Source organism: Aptenodytes patagonicus, chromosome 1 (assembly GCF_965638725.1).
Source record: "Aptenodytes patagonicus chromosome 1, bAptPat1.pri.cur, whole genome shotgun sequence".
NCBI classification, from domain to species: domain Eukaryota; kingdom Metazoa; phylum Chordata; class Aves; order Sphenisciformes; family Spheniscidae; genus Aptenodytes; species Aptenodytes patagonicus.
In genome coordinates this window covers 32,104,599-32,121,597 of record NC_134949.1, presented here as the reverse complement: position 1 = coordinate 32,121,597, position 16,999 = coordinate 32,104,599, and the positions used below count along the sequence as shown (strand labels likewise).

At 39.8% G+C, this 16,999-nt stretch overlaps 1 protein-coding gene across 15 annotated transcripts in view; it reads right to left on the bottom strand.

Moving 5' to 3' along the window:
- NRCAM (neuronal cell adhesion molecule) overlaps positions 1-16,999 on the bottom strand; it is a 166,543-nt gene that overhangs the window by 118,613 nt on the left and 30,931 nt on the right. The gene's annotated exons all lie outside the window — the stretch shown is intronic.

Genomic DNA, 16,999 nt, shown 5'->3' with positions numbered 1-16,999 from the left:
TCATAATTTTGCGTGCAAAAGTAAGATCCATATTGTTTCCAGTTTCTTTATGAAAAATGCCTTTGGGATTAAGGAGTCTGAAAAGACTTTAAAGTGCAGATGACATTCAAAAACATAGCTTCATAGGCATATCAAGATATATAAGAATATTCACTGTCACCTGTATATCCTCCTCCCAAAAAGTCATTCCAAATATTTGGGTTGGGAGGTGAATTTTAAAGAATGGCTAGTAAGTGAAGTGCTATTTTGAAGTGAAAATTGTAAAGATCAGGATCCTCTGAGGATTTCAAAATTTATTTGTTTACTTTAAAACATCATCGTAACCACTTCTACTGGTTTTAGCTGTTACCACTGAAATTTCATGGACTTACTTGAATTAAACCCATTGCTGTTACTTCCTCAGTAATAATTTATTCCTTTTGTTTTTTCCTACAAACGTACATAAGGATGTTCTATACCAGAACATAGCCAGTTATTCCTTACTACAGTCACCAGCAGTTTATGGTAGGCAAAGCAGGTTAAGTGATTTTTAAACTAGACCTGAAAAACCTATTATTTTTGTTCCAAAATCATTGTAGCATGTATGTCCTGATTATCACTCCTAGACTTCTCTGTCTCCGTTCTACATTTTCTTGATATTCATTGTACCAGCCAAAGCTGGCTATCCGCCAGCTACAGAAAAATCACTTACCGAACACTGGGGATGCAGACTCATACTGGTTCGATTTCTCCGAATCTTTTACAGAGAGAGACTTTGTTCCCACACATAAGGCATATAAGTTGTTTATCACAGAGAAGTTGTCAAGAAGAGTGAGGTTTCCCAGAAGTGACTCCAGCATGGCAGACTGAGAAAAGTCCTCTTCAAATAACTCAAGGTTCATTCACTTTATTATTTTACCAGCTATAGCACATACAGCTTAGTATTGCCATAGATTGAAGTACACAGGCTTTCTTTCTGCTTTCATGTTACTTTTTGATGAGGATGCTACATAATAAGATTCACAGCATTAACTTTAATTATACTAGGATTTTCTCTAGTACTGTTCTCCATCCTTTTTCATAAAGGAACAAATGCTTTGCCCTTCCTCTTTGTGCACGAGTGTCCTTGACTGCTGGATGCCTAAAGCAGTTTAAATACATAGGTCACAAGAGACGCAGTGTTAAGTGTAGACAAATGTACACTTCCTAACCCCAGAATGAGGAGATGTATCAGCAGCTAGAAAACCAATTGCAGCTTCAGGAACAAAACAGATTTGCTGGTGCTGTGCTGCCTTTAGATAACTAGGGAAGAAGTTACTGAAACTAAAACCCTCCTAAACACATCACCTAGTGCATAGCCTAAATGAATTTACGTCAAACTATACAAAAATGATTGAACAGAATCAAGCCTGAGGGAGAAAGGGAAGAGGATAAAAGGAAGAAGATGACAGCTACAAAGGGAGGTTACAATCTTGACTCTTGTAAAAAAAAAAAAAACCAAAAACAAAACAACCAAAAAAACCCCAACAAAACCAACCAACCAGGAAAACAAAACAAACAAAAAACCCCCACCAATCATCCAAACCAAAAAAACCCCAAAATATAGATTCTGACATATGCAGTTTTCAACCTGTGTTCAAGGGGAGGAAAAAAAAACACCCCACCCCAAAAAAACCATACAGTGAGTCTTCTTTGGTTGCAGAAATCTTTTTGGGATGCTTCAGCTGCCTAAGAGTTTTCTTCTTCTTGGTAAGGCACGTGTTGTTTGAACTTCTGCCTGTGATATACGCACTGTATCTGGGGCTGCACTACCCAGAGAGGGTCTGGCTGCCACAGGGCCTCATTCCACTCCTGATGTCCCTCTGTCCAACCTCATCTGCCATCACACCTAGAAGGACCCAAATTCATCAGTATCTTACTTGAAGGCTCTCTAGCTATCTACCATTCTTTCTCTGTAACAGTTTGAAAGAATGTAACAGCTCTCTGCTTGAATGGTGCCAGCATCTTGACTGACAACTTGCAACTAAGTTTATCCACCTGAAACTCCTAAAGGGCTATTTTCAGTAGGTACACACAGAGCATGCCTAGCACACAAAAGGACCAGGCTCCCCAAAGCACTGGCACAGCTGTGATTTTCTTTAAAATGACAGCCAGAGAAAGCACCATATGGCAGTGCTTTCTCCTTTACACAGAGCAGGACTGGCTGTGGCTCACCCCAGCATTTTGCCCTCGGTGGCGCAGCTTCTGTAGAGAGACAGAGAAGATACTCTGTTCCCCCTGCAGATCACATCTGAGGAACACATTCAAGTAAAAAAAAGACACTTTTCTGCCCCTTTGTCCTTGCTGTCCAAAGATCCCAAAACATGATGAATAGGGATCTTCCTCAGAGATAGAAAATGTGGGCTTGAATCTACTTTGAAAAACAGTATTTTTTATCTCAAGTCTCTCCTCCAGCAAGTATTGCAATGTCACGGCTGTTTGTCGGAAAAGGCACAAATCTGTAATAATTCTCCCAGTAAGTTTGTAATTAAGTAAAGAGCTTCACTCAAAAAACCAGCACCCAGCAGCAAAGCAGAGTCTGAACAGAAAAATGGATGGAGACACCTCCTGATTCTGTCTCAGTCTTCCTATGGCCCAGCTCTTCATAGCTACATGCTGCTGTCCCCAGAGTAGGGCCATCAAGGCACCACCTACATTAGCAACCGGTGCAGTACAAAGTGGGAAAGGGGGGGTGGGGGGTGTTAAAAAATGAGCAGCTATACATGATGCCTGTGTGCACACATGCACACCCAGACTTGGCAGAGTTGCTGTGATGTAGAAAACCCTCATTTTGCTGTTTTGATGTATTTGCCCATTTTTAAAGGGAAAAGTTGCACATTGTACATAAATGCATTTCTGGGCATCACCTTCCCCAAACTTTCACTTGAAACCTGGCTTCTATTTCTGAGGCTAAACCATGAACATTTATGCTCATCACACACGAATCTACCTTCAGGTTTAAGTTCTTAAAGCATTGCAAGTTTTCCACTATGGCAGAGGCCTTTCGTACTGTATGATTAAGACTTTAAGGTCTCAATTTTAAAAAGTCTTTTTGTCAATCATCTGATAGACAAATCAATTTTGATGACTACTGATCTGGAAGGAATTTCAACTGCTGACCTGGAGATGAAAAAGAATTCAATTGCTTTAAACCATTCATTCCTGCAGTCTAGTCAGAACTGCATTTGATTTTAAATACATTTGAATAATTTGGTATCACTTACGGAAAGAGGACATTTGATATTTTTCTTTGTAATTATACTCCCAATTTCAAAGTATTGTCTCTCAATGTGCCGCTCACATCTGCACAAAGACTACATGTTATTAATATTTTGTAAGTTGTCAAATGTAGTATAGCAACTAATTTCCCTGAACTTGTGTTGCATGAATAGAGTAAATATTTCATTTTTAGGATAGCCACTGAAAGAGTGTTAAGCAGTAGCCACACAAGCATAATGGCTTCTTCACCTCTGCAACAACAGAAAATGGAACTATTTGTATTTTCTTTAAAGACAGTAAAACTATATGGCAATAGAGGTGAACTGAATAATAAAATCACACACTCAAAAGATAGTTTCAGCAAGAAAATACAGTATGCAAATACTAGCAGTGGAGGAAGAAAAGCAGTAGGATGTATAAGGTATACAAAAAGACCAAAAAGTAGGGTATGATCATGTAAAGTCATTATTAAAATATTTTAATACAGAATTTTTATTAAAATAAACAACATAAGATTCATTATAGCCAAATTCCCACACATCCAAACTCACAGCAGGCTCAGTTTTTGATTTGCATGCACTGCATGATTTTGTGTTCTGTATAGCGAGAGATGAAATATTCACACACATACAAAAATGGGCTTTATCACTGCTTAAAAAACCCAGAAGTTGTGCCCTTTACAGGTTTTTTTCCTCACTTCACACATTGGTCAAATTACTTCCTATAGGCTTTAAAAAAAAAAAAGCCTAGAAGTCTCCATAAGAACCTGACCTTTGCAGAAGCCTGTTTTGCTGGTATCAAACAGCCTGATAAGCAGCAGATGCACTACTCTTCTTTCCTAGCAGCTTGAGAAGAAAGGTGGTTGGAATCATTTCTGCACCTAGGAGGCTGGAGTTGCCAGCCGTCCCATTCAGTTATTTACTATTTGCCTTCTGTACAGCAAATCTGGTTTGAATTAGCCTCAGCTAGAACTACTGCAGAGACGGAGCTGGAGCAGCTGGAAAAATGGCACAGCCGTAACTCTGACACCAACAGGTACAGGTTGTTGGACTAACTCCTGAGACCAAGTAGTCCCTCTGCAATAACAGTCTCCTGTATGACACGAGTCCAAAGGTATTACTGTGGGAGACTCAAGTTATTTTACTTTTCAATTGGAGGAGGAGGAATATAATTTCTATATTTAAATATAATCCATTTTAAGCACTTTTTGCTTACCAAATTGTATGCCACATATAGAATTGTAAAACAGCTACCTGTTTTACAAACTCTGTGGAGATCTCCATCCCTAGGACGGGTTTTACTTCTACAAGAGCCTGCAGTGCTGGTTTCCAAATGGCTATGGCCAGGAAATCAATGTGTTCCCAGCAGGTGGCTGAGGTAGTAGAGATGTGCTGTGTTCCCCTCCAAAAGTGGAGATAACACATGCATGTAACAAATGCAGCCTCAAGGCTCAAAGTTCAATGAGTTTACAACGTATATAGTAATCAAATGTGATCTTAGAAAGTGAGGGGTTTGCCTTTGAGGGACTTCTAAGGACATGACTAAAATTGATGTTGTTTTATTCAATATACCAGTATCAGTTGCTGTTTTGACACACAAAGAAAGTCATGGTATAGGAGGGATCTGTGAATACCCTGTTAAAGCTTTAACATCCACTCATCCAATGGTCCCCCTAATTTACTTTTCTGTCTGTACTGCACACCTCTCATATTAATAAACCCCCCAGTTTCAATGAGTTATACTTGCCCTTCTTCCCAACAACCTTCACGTCTTTCTCCAACTTCATTATTTACTGGAGATGTCAGTCTTGGAAATTTAATCAAAGCTATTTATTTTAGTTATACTATTATGGTCTGTGGATATCAATGTACATAATTCATCTTTTCTGAAAGCGTACCCTGATGTTACCCCATTATCAGACCAGAAATATTTTGGTTCAGGAGCTGTGATGGGTGAAGTGCCAAGTTATGACAATCCCAAGTCTTACTGGAATTCTGCAAAACATGTTTGGAAACTACCTTAGCAAATATAGCCTATTACAAATAATGAATTAGCCTCAAAAAAACTGAAAACATTTCTTTTTGATCTTAAATAAGACATTATCAGGAAGGCCACCTCTTGATTCGGTAAATAAGCTTTTAGTAATTCTTTTCTACAATACAGAAATAAAGATCTGTTTTCACTTTGCTAAGCTTTAGGGTTTTTTGTTTGAAAATATACTTAAATCTAAAATTAAACAGTTTAAATATTAATTATTTTAGCTAATATTTAATTTTTCCTTAAAGAACAGTAAAGTTTATTATGAAGAACATAAAAACAAAAAATACCTAAAGGAAGTTTATGTAAAAGCAAAGACTGAGGACTTGAAGACATAGTACAGTAATCCAGTAAATAAAATCAAAAGTATGTTTCATTCCAACATTGCTGTGGAACTGTTTTCCAAGTGCAAATCAGATTTTTTTTTTTTTCCCCTGCCATTGCCACGGTGTTGTAGTCTGTCTAGGATAATCCATCAGCACAGGCAGTGCTGGTATGCATGTACAGTTCTCCCTTACCAGAAAAACAATAATATTTGGGCAAGGACCACAAGTAGCAAACAATTTTAAAAACATACTTTTACTCTCAAAAATGCTACAAACAGCAAGAGATGAAGTGTATACTATTGACAAAGCTAAATCCAATATGGGAACTGGCATTCAAACAGTTTAAAGGAAGATATAAAAAACAGCGTAAGAAAGAAATAGTCACTGCAGGTTCCTTAAAAGGATTTATAGGCATATATCGATTGTGGTTAACACAAAGTGCTACCAACTCACTTTGAAGTACTGAGATAGCTTTTAAAACACACAGCAAGTTAAAGCTGTGGTGTTATTAATGTTTAATGTTACTTTAACTTTAAACACTGACAAGATGTCTATTTTATCAAAATAAAAAAATCAATTAAAGAACACCTGAATTTTTTTTGAGATAAGAGATTCAAGTTTAAAGTATGCAGTGCAAAACTTTCAGCTTTCAGTTCCTGAGGACATATGAAGAATTGTGCCTTCATGACAGCTACAACACTACCAACTCCATGCAGGTATCTGCATTAAAAAAAAAGTTTTTACAAAATGTGTAAGTCAAAATCAAAACAATCTTGAGAAAATAATGACAGCTTTTGATAATTTAAGAACATCGTTCTGGTTTTATGTTTAAACTGAAGGAGAACTAACACACTGAAACCTCACGCTGAGGACAGTTCTGTTAAAACAGCTCACACCATTCTGCCAGCCTTACAAAGGCCTGACCGCCTCAATGTAACCAGATAAGTTAATCCAAGTTCAGCATCATTTAGGTACATCAGAGTAACAGTTTCTGTCAGTTAAAGAAAGTGTATGTTCCCTCATCCTTCCTGTGTTAATGTGCAAGTTAATAAAATTCAGATGTGCACATATAAAGTGACGTCCAAGTACCTTCATTTATTTGGAAAATGAAAATGAAAAAAGTTTTTTTAATATAGATTTAAATATAAGACTATTTTACAGAACATTCTACAAGCTTCAAACCACCACCTAACATGGCACAGTCAAATAGCAGCTCTTATTTTACACATCCTATTGAGAACTGAAATGACTTAGGGCTACAGAGCAGCAGCAGATGATATACTCCAGTATGACAATTATACAAGCTTCAAAAGACAAAAAAAACTTGGGCGATGGCAAGGTCACGGTAACAGATACCAGTCCTTCGCTCTGTTCTGCATGGTCCTGCCAGGCTTATCTGGTTCTGCTTTCTGTCTCCCTCTCACTCTGCAGCTATCAGGACCCTGCACCCCGTCCCCAGCCCAATTCTTCTGACCCCAGTTCCCAATCCACTGTTCAAACCGGGCCGTTATTTCTAAATATCATCAGTGGCCAGAACCTCCATGTGTAAGTCATGCCCTTTTTCAGCAAATACTGCAATGTACCTGCATTAGGAGTGCTTTCTGCTCAATGGATCTGACAGTCTAAATCAGCCTCCCATTCAAATGAACTCTGTTGCATTCTCTGAAATCACTGCAGAGTATATCCTTCCCCTTTTTACGTATCAGAGGCAAGTGACAAATGCATCTGGATTTATGCAGCTACTTCAGGCACCTGGGTATTGAAACACTGGAAAAAGAGCTAGACTGACTAACTGATAACACCACAGTCTGCAGTACCGTCTGTGTAAAATGACAGCGAGATATTTTCATTTTGCATCAAGTACATATATTGATAACACCTGTCAAAGCTACAGGGCATCAAAATAATTTTCACCACCTGTTGAGAAGGTGAGCAATCCACAGAAACCACCTGGCTTCTCTAGCAGCAAAACATAAGGTAATGAAGAAAATAAAACCCATATTTCTTCCCTCACAACACCTAGGGATTGCTTTTGCCCCAAGAGGAGGGGTGAGGAATGCTAACAAAACCAAAACTTCCACTAGAGATGATTTTGATCTTGGCTACAAGGTTGGAAAACCCAATGTGTTTTTGTGAGCTGGCAGGTGATTAAAGCTGCCAAGCTCTATGCTGTCCCGAAGGGCAGCGGGAACAGGGGTTTTGTGTGCTGCAAACCCCCACTGACTGGCAGGAAAAGAGCTGACAGAGCATCCGCCAGTGCCACAATGACAGCGCTGTCACTAAGCCTAGAAGATGGGGGTTCACGATGCCGCAAACACTAACTCCGGGAGATGAGAGTGAGAAAAAGACCCATACGACTCTAAGTAGGTATCTGAAAATAGAGGAGTCAAGTCATCCATGCTAGAAGCGATAGAGAACTCAGTCCTAGGGAATGGGGGAGTTTCTGCAAAGTGTTTCTCCGTAAGATTTCGATATTTAACACTCTGGAAGTGCCTGTCGGTTCCTTCTATGTGCACTTCCCCCACCATCCAATTCCGTATACATTTCATAAACAGCATATGGCAGGAAGAACTGTTATCTTTAAGCTGATCTCTATACCCATATCAATAATTAAATCAAATTTTCCAGCAGCAATTTCATCCCTGCCCCTTATATAAGCACATGATTTATTATATCAACTTCAGCATGCCTTATCATGTAATGATTATAATGCACATGTATTATGAGACTAAAGTTCTATCACATTTGCAAGTTGATTCTAACATTTCTACTGACTGCTTGATTTTGAAGGTTTTCTGATTTCTTTCAACAAAACCTTCATGCCAGATTTTCAGATAAATTTTTGGAGACAGAAATTCTATCAGATGGCAAAATTATAAATAATGACATAGCTTAAAAGCAGAGTTGGGAACTTCAGGTCTGCTACAAGTGATCTAAACACTGACCTTACCTCCGCACAAGTGATCTAAAGAGAAGAAACATCAAAAAGTGAACTTGCAAAACACCACCAGCGGAAGAGACAACTTTTGCAGTGCATTATACAGCAGCAGAAAGATGACCCAAAAATTTTGGAGTCACCCTTTGAAGCTGTGTAATGGATACTGTTCAGAAGCACATTTCAGCCTACATGAACTTTTTGTATAAGAAAAGTGTCCCACTGCTACTCCTTAACCTTGTCTTGCTCTCTGCTAATCAAGCTTCAGCTTTTCCAGTTCTTTAGGGTTTCTCCTGGTATTTCCTCTCTTCCCAGCTCTTACTCTTATCTATTCCACCCATCCTTTCTGTCCTCCAAATCCATGTGCATAAACAAGCTTTCAGACCTTTAGGCCAATCCTTTTCTCCCCATCCCCCAACCTCACAGGCCTAATCTCTTTGCCAAATCGGTCATGTCAAACACATACGTACTGCTCACAAAAAAGGCATGTGCAGGAGCTTAAGCACTGAGCTGCTTGACCATCCATACTGTTTGGTCCCTTCAGCTAGCTTTCTAAAATACTACCTCACTTGGGGGCTGTTGGCAATGGACAGCATTCATAAGACAGCATTACCTGTATTTCATTCAACAGCTCTCCAACACCATCCTAGGCAGCTTCTGTCACACATATGCTCTTATGTTCACCAGGACACACAACATACATAACCAAGTCCATACTATAAAAAAAGAACATCCTGCTGAGCTGCAGCAGAGTCCTGACATTATACCAGACACTTTGAACCAAACCTTCTGAAACCACCAAGGCACAGGTTTGCCATGTAGGACTTGGAGGCAACCCAGCACCAAATGCCACATGGTGTGGAAGTGGCCAGGCTACAAGAGGATGCAGCCCTCACCAGTGCTGAGTCAGCCACTTTACCCTGATTGCCTACCAGGCAAGGATCGCCTTCTTGCCTAGCAATTCCCAGTCCCAGTTTCATCAGCTCCACAGCTCCTCACAGACGCTGGGCCTATCCATTCACCCTCTTGCTGACTCTCCTTGCTCCTTTGCATTACCAGCTATTCATCCCTCTAAATTAATGACAAGCAACATTATTAACCAAAGGGAAAACTTCCTTCCCCCCCCGCCAAACCACCAGTTCTTTTGCCAAGCCCCAGACTTGGCCAGCCCCCAATAGCTTATTACTATAATTACAAAAGAAAGCCTTTTCAGACACCTGCAAGTATGATCTGGGATGCACTCAGTGTAGATACAGTATTTGTTACAGCTTATGCATTGCTACTGAAAATGGACAAGCTGAAATTTATTGAAGGTTCTTTAACTCAGCCAGTAATAAGCAAATGTTCACAGATATGGCAAAATACCGATCTTAGACAGAAAGGGAAAGGCTTCTAAATAAAAACGGTCTTTTTTTTTTTTACTTTTTTTTTTTAAACCTTCTACCATGTCATCATCTCCAGAAGTGACTGAATTACTTTGGCTGAAGTTTTTCAAACAAATTTAGCTTGCAGCAAACACTAGTGTCAAACAGCTTTAAAAAACAGATAGCACTAACAATCCCTGCTTTAATAATAAAGAGTGAGATGTGATCAACTGTTACAAGTTATATTTATTTCATGTAATTTGATATCACTGTGCCTGTATGAATTAAAGTAACTCAAAATAGGAACGAACATAAAAAACTAATCTCCAGGTTTGAAAATAGCTCTAATTTTAGCTCAGCATTGTGTAACAGTTTCTTTAGGTATAATTTTCTTCAAAGTTTTTAAAAATTAAAGTATAAAAGTTGTTCTCAACTACTTTCAAAAACCACTGGAAGAAAGGCTGCATCCAGAACTGGTGCAGCACAAAGCGTACTCAGATGGCTCAGCACGACCTGCTCTGCTCAGAGCAATACTTGACTTTCAGCTCAGTGTTCCCACATTCTTTGGAGCCTACTTTGGACTGCAGCAAGCATAAGCATCAAGCAGATTATCCTTTACTATATACATACATGTCATCAACTAAAATGACTGGGGAAGCAGCTGCAATCCTTAGAGCCTGAACTTAGAAGCCACTAACCGTACCCCCAGGTCCAAGGCAGACTGCACTGCAAGGCACAGACCCTTGCGAGAAGCCCAGCACCAAGGAGCAACCCTGAGTAGCTAAAGCAGATCTTCTTTCCTGTCTGTAACATAAACAGTGCCAGTAAGAAGAGCTTTGAATTCAAAAGCAGCACACTGGAAGTAAAATTAGCTCAAAGCGCTGGATCGTGACTTGGCATCTAATCACTGCACCATCCTACATGATTCACCAAATTGAGAACTCCCAAGCGGCTGACCTTAACAAAAGCAAACCTCCACCACATACCTACAGTATGATATTTTTAAGGATAAGGAACTCCACAATACACACTGTTCAGCACAACCATACAAGTCAGACTGTTGTGCATGAGCTGTGTGTGTTCATTTTACATTAAATGAAATGGATCAATAATTAGAAACAGAAGTATATGACTCTTTCAATTATGCAATAAGCATTTAAAAAAGGCACTTGAATACTTGATGGTTTAAGCATGGTGGGTGGGGATTTGTATTTTAAATAAATGTTGCTAAATTCCACCGCACGCACACACCCCCGGCTCAACAGGAAATTCCCAATGTGGGGGCTAAGAACCCACTCCAGATAAAGAAGCATCTCAATCCAAACAAGAACTATTTTTCCATTTTAAAACATTAACCCCCTAAAAGAGAACCCTAAGTGACCAGGTGCTTTAAAACTGATGCTTCAGCTTTCCTATAGAGCATACAGAAGGTTTTTCACATTAAGAAGCCCAAGACCTAAAATTAAAAAAGCTCTGAGTGCGAGGACAAGACACACTGACTGCTAATTCCAGTTCTCTCGTTCAGATGTGTAAGAGTTTTAAAAGTCACATGTCCAGACCCACACTGACCCTCCCGTTTTCTTGGTTTGTTTTGCTTTCTAATCCTTCTGCCAGCTTGCCTTCTCTGTACCTGTTCATGGACCACATTACACAAGGAGTTGGTGACAAAGGGTTGGATTCAAACCAAGGGACTGGGAGAAGGTGGTCTTCCAGGGATTGTGTGGACAGTTCCCTCTGTCAGTCACCTGAAGATTACACACCAGGACTGAGACTACATAACAGAGTTTGAGTAATTCATACAAAGTGAATTGCTGCATGTGCAAATATATTCCACATAATGCATGCTTACAATGAATTGTTTAATCAATGTAATAAGCACACAGGATTAAAATGCTCTTAATGTTAACCCTTTTAAGAGGTGTGTATATACACCATTTTCACCAAGTATAGAGTTGAGTTTAAGTCTTTTTTCTAGTTCTCAAATATCACTGACAGATGCTAAACTTGTAAATGCACAGACAATATATTAAAGTAAGCATTTGATCATATTTATTTCTGAAATAGCTGGCAATATTTGTCTTTTTCCACTCCATGAAGAGATATTACAAATATTTCTAGTGCATTAAAAAATAGTGAACTCTTTTTGATTAGTTTATGGTGATGGAAGTCACACTGTTGACAGCTCAAAAATTATAAGGAAGAGACCCCTCAAAATTAATGGAATTAACAGAATAAAGCCATATAGGTCTCAACTCCAATCATTAGACACATACTCTGAGAAGTCTCTTAAAATATTTATTAAATACTGAAATCAGTCAAGGTTTTGGAGGTTGTTATGGCCTATTTAAAAAATACTGTTAGGTGAATACTTGCATTGAATTACCCATCATCCTATCCGGTTTCACAAATTATCTGCTGACATAATGATATTTACTTTAAGAATGTTAAATAATGAGAAACTGCAAAACTATTTATTTATTGACATTTAAACAACCAAACCAAAAAGCAATATGGAAATGCAGAGAACGGGTAACAGTAATCTGCTTTCCTTTAAAATCTGCGCTTTTAGAAGTGTAACTAAATATTATATTTCACATGATGCTCATTTGAGAAAAAGCTTCTTAGTCAAGTATTAGTGATTTGAACAGGAAGATGGCCTTTAAGTAAAAATATATATATATTCCCTACTACATCACTTCTTGCATTTTTCATTTTTCTGTATTATCATTTTCTAGTGACATCTGAAGATTATTGGTACCACCCAGTGTAAATTCATCCTAAGAAAATGTGAAAAAGCAAAATATTTTCTCCAGTAAAAACTCTACAAGTATTCTGTGTAAAAAAGAAACTGGGTATGCTTCTCCTTACACCTTGACTGAATTCTTCTTTTCACTCTGCTCACAAAAATAACTTCTGGGTCCAGTGCTAGAAGGCAACACAGCTTCAAAGCTCCTTGAGAGGTCATCTGGGGAAATCTTCTTAAGTTTGTCAAACCACATCTGACAATTGACTAGGTATCACTGGTTGCTAGAAAGTATAATAAACTGAATTACAATCCTGTTGCAGGCAGAAAGAATATAACTGAAAAGACAGACAGCTAACAAGGAAAAAGAGGCCTTCCAAAGCAAGACATGCTAGCAGGGCAGAGAGAGATCAAGTCAAATTTAACAGTTATTAAACCAATAGAAAATGATGTCAGGAAAGCATAGGATTTTTAGTACAGCACATTCTCATAAATAATAATTAACTGGGAGTCATTATCTAAACTGGAGCTTATTGTCATCACTCTCCTTCACACTAAAAAAAAATGCTGAAACCAGCACTCAGATGCCATGGGTGCTTTTCTTCTCTGCCTTGGAAAAAAAAAGAGATTAAAAAAATTTACAGCATTTCACATTACATCACTCAGCAGAGTACAGCAAGAAAAAAAATATACTTAGGCTCCAACAGTGATGCAAGTCTACTGAAATCCTGCCAGTGAAAAATATCAACCTTTATGTTCAGCTTACACTAAGACAGACACTGAAGATGTTCCCAAGGCTGTATTTATCCCTTGCATCATCTGTCTGGCAATACACAAAAGTCTTTCCAAGGTCTTTATTGTTAGGGCCAGGAAGTTAAATGAGGCAATACACTTACCAGGAGAAAGGATAGCAGAGACAGACTCAAGAACTGTCTCAAGCTGGTTTAATACTTTAAATGAAACATACAATATTTCACATATTCTCACAACAGTGTTTGTACTTGCAGAAGATGTTTCTCTGCATTCTGAAATTAAACTTAGAAAAGCCTCACTTGAAATCATCCCGTTTCAGCACTCTGTGAATCACTCCATATGCACCCTTGCTCTTTACAGCCCACTCACTGCCATACCACACTGACGTGCCATCCTTAGGATTACAAAGGACACTCCAACAAAGAGGGATCACCTACTGTTTTCTATAAAACATCTTGAACCTCATTGATTACTTTAACAAAGGTAGTTCAGATACACGTGCATCTTTGGCTGTCTTGCCAGAGAAGAGGAAGAATCTGAAACAATGACAATTTTACTCCCTAGAATTCAATACAGGACGATAACAACAACTTACTGTAATAAACTGAAACTGACATAGTTATTTAGCTTTCCCTAACAAGTAGCATATGAAAAGCAGCAGAGGAAAAAAAGGGTATTTTTTAGTCACTCATGATTATTTACTGAAGAAATTAGGATGCCTATCAAGCACACTAATCATGGCCCAAAACGCTGACACTATATGGAAGCATAACAAGATATTTCTCTTGATTTAGGAGAGATTAAGCAGGAGGGAAACATGAAAGGAAGTCATAAGAATCCCTGCTGAGCCTGACACCCAAGTTCTGCTTTCCATCTCTTTCCATACTTCAGTAAACATGAAATGAAAGTTTTACATTTCTGTAAGGCAAAAGAGTTGACCCTGAAACACCACACCTTCTTCTCTAATTTAAAATTATTCCACTGTTCAACCTTCAACTACAAATGCATATTTTGAAGTTTTCTACCACTTTTCTCTATCTAAAACAAACCTTTCCTTCTTGGAGCTTTTAGTTTCTTAGACCTGGTAGCTTGAACAAAAAAAACATTACATTGCAACTACTACTCTTAAAGCTAAGTAGAATGGGTAAATTTAGACAAGCTTATCCTTTGGTTTGAACTGCAAAAAGCAACTGGGTTTTCTCTCTCTCCCTATTTCATCTAGGCAAACATTTAACCAAGCATTTAACCAGGACTTCTGACTTGACTGAAATTTAAAATCCTAAATTCCAAAAAACAGTCCGGAGAAAAAGCTTCTGTCCTACATTTCCGGTAACTACTTCCCCAGGAGGGGAAGAGTCTTCCTACTTCGCATGCTTAGTGAGGTTATCATTTTAGTTTGAGTTGGCACTGGACAATGGGATGGCAGGTAGTCATTTGGAATCCAAACATGGTGGAGTCTGCAATTATCTTATGCATATTAACACCAACACATTCCTGGTTCAACACCCACTCCTCTGTGACAGAGCATAACCCATCCTGTTCCCATAGCCAGGGCACTGGTCTAAGCCATAGGAAGCCGCTACTCTTTGAGAGTACTTTCAATTCCTCTTGCTGTAGCTAGGTCACTGCATGCTCTAGCACACAAACATTCATTAGTACAGAAGGTGTCAGATACTCTTCCTTAGGGCATTCAGCAGGTCCAGAAGGTGTCATTTATTCCTGCCTAGGATATTGTGGCAGTGTACTCCCCCTACCCCGCATAAGCAATGACCATCAGTGGGGGCCGTGATGGCTGCATCCAGCTTATGCTGGACTTTGGGGACAGATGGCAACACAGTAGACAAGGGCTGTCTGGAGCAGTGATCCAGATGTCTTGCTGGTGTGCAAATATGACAAGTCAATCATCTTACTCTATAAACACTGGACAGCCCAGGGCCCATTGAGCTCTCCTGCACGCCAGCAGGCTGCATGCCAGGATCTCCCCTTGAGTGGGGACACCTATCAAGGTTACTCCTTGAGGTTGAGAGATTCCTTGCCGCAACAGATTCTTGGTAAGTGACTAATAGCATGCTAGACTTTGAAATCTTAGCTAAGTGATATAAAGGATTGATTGCACATATATAATCCTTTAGACATAAATTGTTGACCAAGCTTGGGACTAGGACTGGATCCAGCTGCACCTAGATGCCTCTGAGAAGGAGTTCAGAAAGCAAGGGGGTCCTTTCTGAACCTCATGACTAAATGGGAGGGTCCCCCCGACAGTTTTGTCTGACCCTGTTCTCTACGCAGTAAATAAAGTGCACCTTGCCATCAAATCTTGTTAAACCACTGTCGCATTTACCACTGAACTTTGTTAACTCACTGTTTTATATCAATAAAGTATGGTTTTTTTGCTCCTCTCTTACGGGTGAAGTGCACTCCATCCACACCACACACTGAGCTGGGCTAAGATACTCGTCTTGGAGGATAGACCACATGGTTTAGTCCCTGAGTCATTTCTATTAAACTACTACCAACAGGAAAACAAACAGTCCAGGGTTCACAACTGCAAAACCTCACTACTGTCATCTCCCTCGCTACAGAAATGTCTCTCATAACCAAAGACACAGTTTTGACACACTTTTTTGTTTTCTTATCTCTTATTTCTTATAACCCGCCTCCATTCATTACAAGCTATCTGTACTCACTTTTGTTCTTAATATTAAAACTGAGGCAGTGTTCAGCCTCAGACTGCCTCAAATAACTGCTTTATCTCTGACCCTGTGTCTCCATAGACAGCATGGCACAGCATAGTTATGCCTGAAGCAGCTCAGGTGCTAGAAACCTCTATCTCCAGGGCAGCATGGGACCAGGCATTGACTCCCACAGTGACAATGAAGATAAGCTGGCTTCTTCTGAGGTCTGTGCTGCTGCTCCCGCTATTACAGGCAGTATGGTACAGGTGTGCTCAGCATCATTACAGCCACATAAAGCAGCTCTGTATGAAAATCTGTGTATAACCAGCCTTGATACCCTGCGAGGAACAGCATGCCTACTCAGGTTCTCTGTGCTGGCCTTGGGCTAGTAAATCCCACCAGGCCTGGGGACCGTGCAAGCAGTCGGACTAGGTCTCTGAACCTCATGCTGGGATCTCAAGCTGCTTACTGGAAAGAGTTTAGACACACCCAGCACCCTGAACTCCAAGAGGGCTTGTCAGCTTGCACATTTAATGCATGAATGCGTAAGGCTGGCTCGGATCTAGTAGCGAACCTAAGCCAAACTCGTCCTGGCACCTGCTGAGGATTGCAGAGCAGAAACATCCCATTTGAAGACAGCAGGAGATAGCTTGAGTCCAGGAAGGGCCAGTGCTGAGGCCTGAGCGGGAACCCTGTGTGCCACCCCAGCCTCTCTGACTTAGCTCCTCCGGCCTTCCACCTCAGATGGGCAATTCAGCCTCTCCACTGTCCAGGCTAAGGGAGAGTGATTGCACTGGCATACAGCAATAGTGTGAGTAGATAAAAATCAATGGCACAGAGGCTGGCACGATCAGAAGGGAGCGCCTGTGAAGAGCCGGAGCACACCGCTATCGGAGCCACAGGCTCTTCTGGGGGCACAGAGGGAGAGG